Raw genomic sequence first — 12,107 nt, 5'->3', positions numbered from 1 at the left:
ATTCTTTCCGGTAATCCTTTCACAAACGCGTCGATCTTCTCTTCCTCATCTTCGAATGCTCCCGGACACAATAGGCACAATTCTGTGAATCGTCTTTCGTACGTGGTAATATCAAATCCTTGGGTTCGTAACCCTCTAAGTTCTGTCTTGAGCTTATTGACCTCGGTTCTGGGACGGTACTTCTCGTTCATCAAGTGCTTGAATGCTGACCACGGTAGTGCGTACGCATCGTCTTGTCCCACTTGCTCTAGATAGGTATTCCACCATGTTAACGCAGAACCTGTGAAGGTATGCGTAGCGTACTTTACTTTGTCCTCTTCAGTACACTTACTTATGGCAAACACCGATTCAACCTTCTCGGTCCACCGTTTCAGTCCGATCGGTCCTTCGGTTCCATTAAATTCCAAAGGTTTGCAGGCAGTGAATTCTTTGTAGGTGCATCCTACATGATTTCCTGTACTGCTAGATCCAAGGTTATTGTTGGTATGTAGCGCAGCCTGTACTGCGGCTATGTTTGAAGCTAGAAAATACGAAATTCCTCTTCATTCATATTCACGGTGTGTCGAGTAGTCGGTGCCATTTCCTTCAAAATAGTCAAATGGAATAAGTTAATCATACAGAATATTAAGAGTAGTTAATAGTATTTCGTAGCATAATATGAACTCATTTATAAAAGCTTTTTCTTCATATTAGCATTTTATACTCTTTAATTCGGGTAGTACCTACCCGTTAAGTTCATACTTAGTAGCTAACATACCATTTCAACTACTACAATTCTATACGAAAAACTGATTATAATAATATTTCGCGTTCAAACTTTTACACAATATTTTACAAACTTACAATACCGCTTATTTTACATATAGCATGAAATATAGCACACAATAAATTTGATACAAGATGGTTGTGAAGATAATTCTAGCTAGTACACAAGTCGTTCAGCAAAGGCAATAAAGACACGTAATTCATACGTCCAGAAACAAGTCATGCATTCTGGTTTTACTAGGATTACTTCCCATCCTTGGTCTTGTGGAACATAACCGTTATGGCCATTGATAAGACAGCGTGTTGTAACGTCGTCAAAGGGACGAGGGTTACGTAATGACCAACAGTCTCTTAATCACCTAAAAACCTCATTTCTTACCCCAATTACCGACTCCGTCACTTGTGGGAACGTTTTGTTTAATAGATGTAGCCCGATGTTCTTTTTCTCACTTTGGTGAGAACCGAACATTACTAACCCGTAAGCATAGCATGCTTCTTTATGTTGCATGTTAGCCGCTTTTTCTAAATCACGAAGTCCAATATTCAGATATATTGAGTCAAAATAATTTCTTAACCCATTGCGTAAAATAGCATTTGGGTTCCCCGCAATATATGCGTCAAAGTAAACACATCGTAACTTATGGATTTCCCAATGTGATATCCCCCATCTTTCGAACGAAAGCCTTTTATAAACCAAGGCATTCTTGGAACGTTCTTCGAATGTCTTACAAACTGATCTCGCCTTAAATAGTTGTGCCGAAGAATTCTGACCGACTCTAGACAAGATTTCATCAATCATGTCTCCGGGTAGGTCTCTTAAAATATTGGGTTGTCTATCCATTTTGTATTTTTATACTGTAAAATAGACAAGAGTTAGATTCATAAAAAAAAATACTTATTAATACAAGCAATTTTTACATATATCATAAAGCATAAGCACACTATATTACATATATTACACCACACGAATACAACTATCTTATTCCGACTCGCTTGTTTCTTCTTCTTCGGTTTTGGTTCGTTTTGCCAAGTTTCTAGGGATATATGATGTTCCCCTAATACGAGTCGTCGTTTTCCACATTGGTTTAGAAAAACCTGGTAGTTTAGAGGTTCCCGGGTCATTGTTACAACTTAAGGACTTCGGGGGTTGACGATACATATAAAGTTCATCGGGGTTGGAATTAGATTTCTCTATTTTTATGCCCTTTTCCTTATTATTTTCTTTTGCCTTTTTAAATTCAGTTGGGGTAATTTCTATAACATCATCGGAATTCTCGTCAGAATCCGATTCATCGGAGAATTGGTAATCCTCCCAATATTTTGCTTCCTTAGCGGAAACACCATTGACCATAATTAACCTTGGTCGGTTGGTTGAGGATTTTCTTTTACTTAACCGTTTTATTATTTCCCCCACCGGTTCTATTTCTTCATCCGGTTCCGATTCTTCTTCCGGTTCCGACTCTTCTTCCGGTTCCTCTTCGGGAACTTGTGAATCAGTCCACGAATCATTCCAATTTACATTTGACTCTTCATTATTATTAGGTGAGTCAATGGGACTTATTCAAGAGGTAGACATCTATCACATAATATCAAACGCGTTAAGAGATTAATATATCACATAATATTCACATGTTAAAAATATATAGTTTCCAACAAAATTTGTTAAGCAATCATTTTTCAAGTAAACACGGTCGAAGTCCAGACTCACTAATGCATCCTAGCAAACTCGATAAGACACACTAATGCAAATTTTCTGGTTCTCTAAGACCAACGCTATGATACCAACTGAAATGTCCCGTTCTTATTGATTAAAAACGTTCCATATTAATTGATTTCGTTGCGAGGTTTTGACCTCTATATGAGACGTTTTTCAAAGACTGCATTCATTTTTAAAACAAACCATAACCTTTATTTCATAAATAAAGGTTTAAAAAGCTTTACGTAGATTATCAAATAATGTTAATCTAAAATATCCTGTTTACACACGACCATTACATAATGGTTTACAATACAAATATGTTACATCGAAATCAGTTTCTTGAATGCAGTTTTTACACAATATCATACAAACTTGGACTCCAAATCTTGTCCTTATTTTAGTATGCAACAGCGGAAGCTCTTAATATTCACCTGAGAATAAACATGCTTTAAACGTCAACAAAAAATGTTGGTGAGTTATAGGTTTAACCTATATATATCAAATCGTAATAATAGACCACAAGATTTCATATTTCAATACACATCCCATACATAGAGATAAAAATCATTCATATGGTGAACACCTGGTAACCGACATTAACAAGATGCATATATAAGAATATCCCCATCATTCCGGGACACCCTTCGGATATGATATAAATTTCGAAGTACTAAAGCATCTGGTACTTTGGATGGGGTTTGTTAGGCCCAATAGATCTATCTTTGGGATTCGCGTCAATTAGGGTGTATGTTCCCTAATTCTTAGATTACCAGACTTAATAAAAAGGGGCATATTCGATTTCGATAATTCAACCATAGAATGTAGTTTCACGTACTTGTGTCTATTTTGTAAATCATTTATAAAACCTGCATGTATTCTCATCCTAAAAATATTAGATTTTAAAAGTGGGACTATAACTCACTTTCACAGATTTTTACTTCGTCGGGAAGTAAGACTTGGCCACTGGTTGATTCACGAACCTATAACAATATATACATATATATCAAAGTATGTTCAAAATATATTTACAACACTTTTAATATATTTTGATGTTTTAAGTTTATTAAGTCAGCTGTCCTCGTTAGTAACCTACAACTAGTTGTCCACAGTTAGATGTACAGAAATCAATCAATAAATATTATCTTGAATCAATCCATGACCCAGTGTATACGTATCTCAGTATTGATCACAACTCAAACTATATATATTTTGGAATCAACCTCAACCCTGTATAGCTAACTCCAACATTCACATATAGAGTGTCTATGGTTGTTCCGAAATATATATAGATGTGTAAACATGATACGTCAAAACATTGTATACGTGTCTATGGTATCTCAGGATTACATAATATACAATACAAGTTGATTAAGTTATGGTTGGAATAGATTTGTTACCAATTTTCACGTAGCTAAAATGAGAAAAATTATCCAATCTTGTTTTACCCATAACTTCTTCATTTTAAATCCGTTTTGAGTGAATCAAATTGCTATGGTTTCATATTGAACTCTATTTTATGAATCTAAACAGAAAAAGTATAGGTTTATAGTCATAAAAATAAGTTACAAGTCATTTTTGTAAAGGTAGTCATTTCAGTCGAAAGAACGACGTCTAGATGACCATTTTAGAAAACATACTTCCACTTTGAGTTTAACCATAATTTTTGGATATAGTTTCATGTTCATAATAAAAATCTTTTTCTCAGAATAACAACTTTTAAATCAAAGTTTATCATAGTTTTTAATTAACTAACCCAAAACAGCCCGCGGTGTTACTACGACGGCGTAAATCCGGTTTTACGGTGTTTTTCGTATTTTCAGGTTTTAAATCATTAAGTTAGCATATCATATAGATATAGAACATGTGTTTAGTTGATTTTAAAAGTCAAGTTAGAAGGATTAACTTTTGTTTGCGAACAAGTTTAGAATTAACTAAACTATGTTCTAGTGATTACAAGTTTAAACCTTCGAATAAGATAGCTTTATATGTATGAATCGAATGATGTTATGAACATCATTACTACCTTAATTTCCTTGGATAAACCTACTGGAAAAGAGAAAAATGGATCTAGCTTCAACGGATCCTTGGATGGCTCGAAGTTCTTAAAGCAGAATCATGACACGAAAACAAGTTCAAGTAAGATCATCACTTGAAATAAGATTGTTATAGTTATAGAAATTGAACCAAAGTTTGAATATGATTATTACCTTGTATTAAAATGATAACCTACTGTAAGAAACAAAGATTTCTTGAGGTTGGATGATCACCTTGCAAGATTGGAAGTGAGCTAGCAAACTTGAAAGTATTCTTGATTTTATGTAACTAGAACTTGTAGTATATATGAAGAACACTTAGAACTTGAAGATAGAACTTGAGAGAGATCAATTAGATGAAGAAAATTGAAGAATGAAAGTGTTTGTAGGTGTTTTTGGTCGTTGGTGTATGGATTAGATATAAAGGATATGTAATTTTGTTTTCATGTAAATAAGTCATGAATGATTACTCATATTTTTGTAATTTTATGAGATATTTCATGCTAGTTGCCAAATGATGGTTCCCACATGTGTTAGGTGACTCACGTGGGCTGCTAAGAGCTGATCATTGGAGTGTATATACTAATAGTACATACATCTAAAAGCTGTGTATTGTACGAGTACGAATACGGGTGCATACGAGTAGAATTGTTGATGAAACTGAACAAGGATGTAATTGTAAGCATTTTTGTTAAGTAGAAGTATTTTGATAAGTGTATTGAAGTCTTTCAAAAGTGTATAAATACATATTAAAACACTACATGTATATACATTTTAACTGAGTCGTTAAGTCATCGTTAGTCGTTACATGTAAGTGTTGTTTTGAAACCTTTAGGTTAACGATCTTGTTAAATGTTGTTAACCCAATGTTTATAATATCAAATGAGATTTTAAATTATTATATTATCATGATATTATCATGTATGAATATCTCTTAATATGATATATATACATTAAATGTCTTTACAACGATAATCGTTACATATATGTCTCGTTTAAAAATCATTAAGTTAGTAGTCTTGTTTTTACATATGTAGTTCAATTTTAATATACTTTATGATATGTTTAATTATCATAGTATCATGTTAACTATATATATATATATATATATCCATATATATGTCATCATATAGTTTTTACAAGTTTTAACGTTCGTGAATCACCGGTCAACTTGGGTGGTCAATTGTCTATATGAAACATATTTCAATTAATCAAGTCTTAAAAAGTTGATTGCTTAACATGTTGGAAACATTTAATCATGTAAATATCAATCTCAATTAATATATATAAACATGGAAAAGTTCGGGTCACTACATTATTCATGTGGGAAACCGGGTCATAGAGCCGCCGAATGTCCTAAGAAGGGAAAACAGTGTTATTGTTATTTTGAAAAGGTTCACTTTCAAGCCGAATGTCCAGAGTATAAGAAAGATTTGGCGAGTGATGGTGTTAAAAAGGAAGTTAAAACGGAACCAAATACAAGTGATAGCCGACCAAGAACCCGAGCTCATCGGATTACCGCTCACGAAGCGAAGGAATCCCAAAATGTGGTGTCAGGTACCTTTATTGTAAACTCTTTACCTGCGCATGTTTTGTTTGATTCCGGTGCTATGCGGTCATTCCTTTCTTATTCTTTTTATAAACATTTTGATATGACCCCAAGTATGTTAGAGCATCCTTTAGAGGTTGAGATAGCTGACAATAAAACTGTTATGGTGTATAGTGTTATTAAAGGATGTGAAATTATTTTGGACGATGAGAAGTTTGTTATAGATTTGATACCCATGCATATGGGAGAATTTCAAGTAATTGTAGGCATGGATTGGCTAGATGACAATGAAGGAATAATACTATGTCGTAAGAAAATTGTGTTAGTTCCATCACCAAGTGGAAAGGTTATTTGGATTTATGGGGAACAGGCTAGACGTGCTATTCCTATATGCACATATGCTAAAGCTAAACGATTTTTGTCCCATGGATGTTGTGCGTTTTTGGCACATGTGGTAGATGATTCGAAGAAGGTTATTGGGATAGGTGATGTACCGATAGTTAATGAGTTTCCGAATGTGTTTCCGGATGAATTGCCCGGTGTCCCTCCCGAACGAGAAGTAGAGTTTAGAATAGAGTTGATTCTCGGAGCCACACCAATTGCCAAAGCACCTTATCGCCTAGATCTGTCGGAAATGAGGGAAATGATGACTCAACTACAAGATTTAATAGATAAAGGTTTTATACGTCCTAGTAGTTCACCTTGGGGAGCTCCGGTTTTGTTTGTGAAAAATAAGGATGGAACGATGAGAATGTGTATAGATTATCGTGAATTGAATAAGGTCACTATTAAGAATAAATATCCATTGCCGAGGATAGATGATTTGTTTGATCAATTACAAGGAACATGTTTCTTTTCAAAAATAGATCTAAGATCGGGTTATTATCAATTAAAGGTGAAAGAAGAAGATATTCCTAAAACGGCTTTTCGCACGAGGTATGGTCATTATAAATTCGTGGTTATGCCTTTTGGGCTAACTAATGCTCCGGCCGCGTTTATGGATTTGATGAATAGAGTTTGTCGACCAATGCTCGATAGGTTTGTGATAGTTTTCATTGACGATATTTTGGTGTATTCTAAGGGGGAAGAGGAGCATGCGGTGCATTTACGACAAGTGTTAGAAACTTTAAGGAGAGAAAAGTTGTTTGCAAAGTTCTCTAAGTGCGAATTTTGGCTTCGTGAAGTTCAATTTTTAGGACATGTCATTAATAAGAAGGGTATTTGTGTTGATCCGACGAAGATTGAAGCGATAATGAGATGGGAACCGCCTATGAATCCCACCGAAGTTAGGAGTTTTCTAGGATTAGCGGGGTATTATCGACGGTTTATACAAGATTTTTCTAGAATAGCCACCCCACTCACAAAATTGACCCGTAAGAATGTGCCATGGAGATGGGAAGAAAAGCAAGAACAAGCATTTCAACTCCTTAAGGAGAAACTTGTTCAAGCTCCTATACTAGTTTTACCGGAAGGGAATGAGAATATGACGATTTATTATGATGCTTCTAAGAAAGGTTTGGGGTGTGTACTAATGCAAAATGGGAAGGTCATAGCTTATGCTTCCCGACAATTGAAGGTACATGAAAAACGTTATCCCACCCATGATTTAGAATTAACGGCCATGGTCTTTGCTTTGAAAATATGGCGTCATTATCTTTATGGTGTTAAGTTCTCTATTTACACCGATCATAAAAACTTAAAGTATTTGTTCGATCAAAGAGATTTGAATGATAGGCAAAGGAGAGGGCTCGACTTGGTGAAAGATTATGATTGTGACATTTTGTATCACCCCGGGAAGGCTAATGTGTGTGACGGCCCAGAAATTTCCGACCAAATTTAAACTTAATCTTCATATGATTTCGATACGATAAGCAAATTCAGTTATATTGAGTCTCAAAATTTGTGAACTGTTTACATGAAACCATTTGACCTTCGATTATTCCCGATGATTCACGAACGTTTATTTGAAAATAGAAATGTATTTAATTAAATATATTATATATATAGATAATTGTAATTTGTAATAATTAGCTATTTGAATTAATTATGAAAAATAAATTAATATATGATATTATTATTTAAAATGTATCTATATATAAATAAAGTATATTAATTATATATTTTGTGATTTCGAATCTATCAAGTAAACAATAGTAACGTTCAATTATCATTCGATCGATATTAAACGAGTTAAAAGTGAACTTATTTGATTTTAAAAATAATCAGTGATCCGAAAATGAGTGATCGCTGTTTCATTTTGATTGTAATATGTGATATTAATTTAAGATTATACCGTTAAACATTATCCTTATCAATACTTTAAACTGTGCCTAATTGATTTGATATTACTGAGCTATCTACTTCTCATACACACGTTTTATTTTAATTTAAGATTATTAATACAATGAGTTGTTTCTTTTTCTCCACAATTGATTTTTGAACTTAGCCATCTATCTATTTCATTATCTAATTTCCACGAGATCAATGTAAGTGCAAGATTAATCATCACCTCCCATCAATTACTACTTTTACAAGAGTACATATATTCTATATATATTTATCAACATACATACAAAAAAAATGGAGGTATCAATCTAAACCAAACCACTACCCATCCATCAATTCTTTATTTTTATCTTATTTTCCCACAAGCAACAAAAAAAAAAACTTACATCACAAAAACCTTTTTTGTTCCACATCTCAATCACAACACTACTTTATGATCAATATTTCAAACATAGAAAAAGGAATCGTTGGCTACACTATTACCCATTTAAATCTTTAACATATTGTACTATTATAATAGGTATGCATAAATATAGATGCATTCATATATCATAAACCATCACCACTTTTATCAAAAACAATCTTCATTTAACTCACAAACTGCAATGGGTTCTAGGTCTCCATAAAGTGGGATTATTGCTGCCATTATCTCCTGCCTCCCATCTCTATCTCCTTCAATTTCCATATCACTACCATCACACATCCATTTTCATCTTATTCCTGTTAAATGAGATTAGCAATAAAACCACACCTGCAATTATTTTTTTTCATGAACTACTGCAAATAATTCAAACATAAACAATCAACTCAAAAACTATGCTACTGCCATCTGTTCCTGTTTCAAATGTTATATACACAACAAACTCACCAGAACTGCTAATGCACTTGTTGCTGCTTTCTTTTTCAATTGCCACCTAGCATCACCACAGTCCCATTTGTTTATGTTTCCTTGTTTCTGTACAGCAACCGAAGGGGTGATGAAAATGCAGAGTCGATAGGTAAGATGAAAAATAAAGATCACGATAATATATTGATATTGATATAATTATGATCATGAAAATGAATACGTTACTTGTTCTATTATACCATGGCTATCTCCAAAATCATTAACCCTAATCCGACACCCGTTACCAACTCGAACAAACATCACAAAACCATCAAAACACACCACCATAATTACTCATGAACTGCCACCAAATTGTGTCACTGCTGCTGTAGTTTGTTTTCCTGTTTCTAGCCTAACAATAACACCACTACCAACATTTAAACAACACCACAACCGCCATTTATTACATACTACTACTAACCTTTCTGTTTCTATTACTACCTACTACTGCCACTATCCTTTATGCCTCCATTTAACCCTGCAACATAACCGAACATATTTCAGATATTGAAGTGCGTTTTCAGTTACTAATTGGGACAAAACATCAATCCACCCTTAATCACCATCATCTATATCTTTCTTCATTAACAAAAACTAAACCATAACAAACACCTCCAATTTGTAACTAACTATTACTGCTCGTCTGATTGAATGAGGAAAAATTGAAACCATTGTTGATACATTAAATCAAAACCCTTCAAGAACCCTATTATTACTATTTGTGTTGATTCATTTAAAAAGAAAAAGTATATAAAATAAATAGAGGGATTACAGAAATTAATAGAATATCGAAGAATCGATTACCTACTGGATCGATTGATGAATCGATTACTCGATTTAATTGATGAAGAAGACTGACGATGACGGTTGTTATCATGGTTCATGTATTCGTGACTGGGTTCTTCTCCTGATCGAATTAATCAATCAATGAACTGCGAAAATACTAGCGATTGCCTCTTGATCGGTTGATGATTTTTGAATTGATGAAACCTTGAACCCTGATTTCCTTCTCCTGCGTGTTTCTATTCTTGATTTGCTATAACCGACCCGTTCCCCTTTTTATTAGGTATAAAGATTATTTTTTTTATTTTATTTTATAAATCATCTAGATCTATATTATTGTTATGATATTTACTATAAATATATTTAAGAGTTTTAAAAGTATAATTGTGTTACATAACAGAAAAATCGAAACAGCACAATTGGTTAACGTGCACACCTACAATCAAAGGGGCTCAGGTTCTATCAACATGTTTTTTTTTTATTTTAATACTTCATGTTAACCCTAGACATAGTATTATTATTATTATTAAAGTAGATTATCACTATTATTATTATTATTATGAATATAAATATGAATATAAATATAAAGATTATAAATAAGGATAATAATATAAAAATTGATAAAATTTCAATTTAATTACAATTTAAATGAATTATTAATATTATTATTAGTATCACTATTATTATTATTATCATTATAAATATAAAGATTATAAACAAGAATATTAACATGAAAATGATTATAATTACAATTATTATTAATTATATTTACTATTATTATTATCATAAAATAATACAAATTTTATTTATTATCATTAATATTATCTTATCAAGTAACTATTAAGTTATATAAAACTTTATTTGATACCTAAAACATAAATATATTAATATTTTGTAATAAATATTAATTATCTAGTTAGCGTATATAAAATAAATATATCTAAATAAGTTATTATTGAAACATATAATTTATTAAAATAATAATTATAACATTAATATGTAAATCTATTCGATTACCATTTTATGTGTTAATATATATAGATAAATGATATAGGTTCGTGAATCTGAGGTCAACCCTACAATTGTTAAATGACGTCATGTGTATTTTTACTACAAAATACAGTATGGTGAGTTCATTTGCTCCCTTTTTACTCATTACATTTTTGGGCTGAGAATACATGCAATGTTTAAATAACTGTTTTTGCAATATTTATATGCGTGAGTTCATTTGCTCCCTTTTTACTCATTACATTTTTGGACTGAGAATACATGCAATGTTTAAATAACTGTTTTTGCAATATTTATATGCATGAGTTCATTTGCTCCCTTTTACTCTTTACATTTTTGGGACTGAGAATACATGCGCTACTTTTACAACTGCTATATTAAATGCTTTTGAAATACATTTTGAACTGCGAATACATGAAATGCTTTTATAAATGTTTGACGAGATAGACACAAGCAAAACATTCCTCGAATGAATTATGTGGACGTGATAATTGCCACCATTGAATTATGTGGACGTGATAATTGCCACAATTGATATGAATTTTTTCCCCCTGATTATTATTGCTTGGTAACCTAAGAATTAGGGAACATCACTAATTTTGAGAATTAGTGCACGCCTAATTGACGCGAATCCTAAAGGTAGCTACCGGGTTTAACACCCCCACCCAGAATGTTCACTAGACGGAAGAGCTAGTGGGCGTGGTGTTTAGTACTTCGAAGTTTATATATTATACAGACGAGATGTTCTGTTTTGGGGATATTATTATGCGCATTATATGTCACACCCCCAAATAGGGCATGGGGTATTTGTGACTAATTATATCAAATCACGGTTGTATAAACGAGAACGACTCTATATGAGACGTTTTATTGAGTTTTGCAGCGGAAGATAAATAGATTACATTGTATTTAGAACATTAAATGTCTTTAATTGATATGATATGTAATGAAGACTCTAAGCATAGCAAGCAATCATCATCAAATTAGCAAATGCAAGCCTTTCAAATTATCCATGAATGACTCATTGAAATGTTGCTTTCAATTAGCAAATACACAGCGGAAGCATTATGTAATACCTGAGAATAAACATGCTAAATA

The sequence above is a fragment of the Rutidosis leptorrhynchoides genome, chromosome 4 (assembly GCF_046630445.1).
Source record: "Rutidosis leptorrhynchoides isolate AG116_Rl617_1_P2 chromosome 4, CSIRO_AGI_Rlap_v1, whole genome shotgun sequence".
Taxonomy (NCBI): domain Eukaryota; kingdom Viridiplantae; phylum Streptophyta; class Magnoliopsida; order Asterales; family Asteraceae; genus Rutidosis; species Rutidosis leptorrhynchoides.
Note: the sequence above shows the minus strand (reverse complement) of the source record.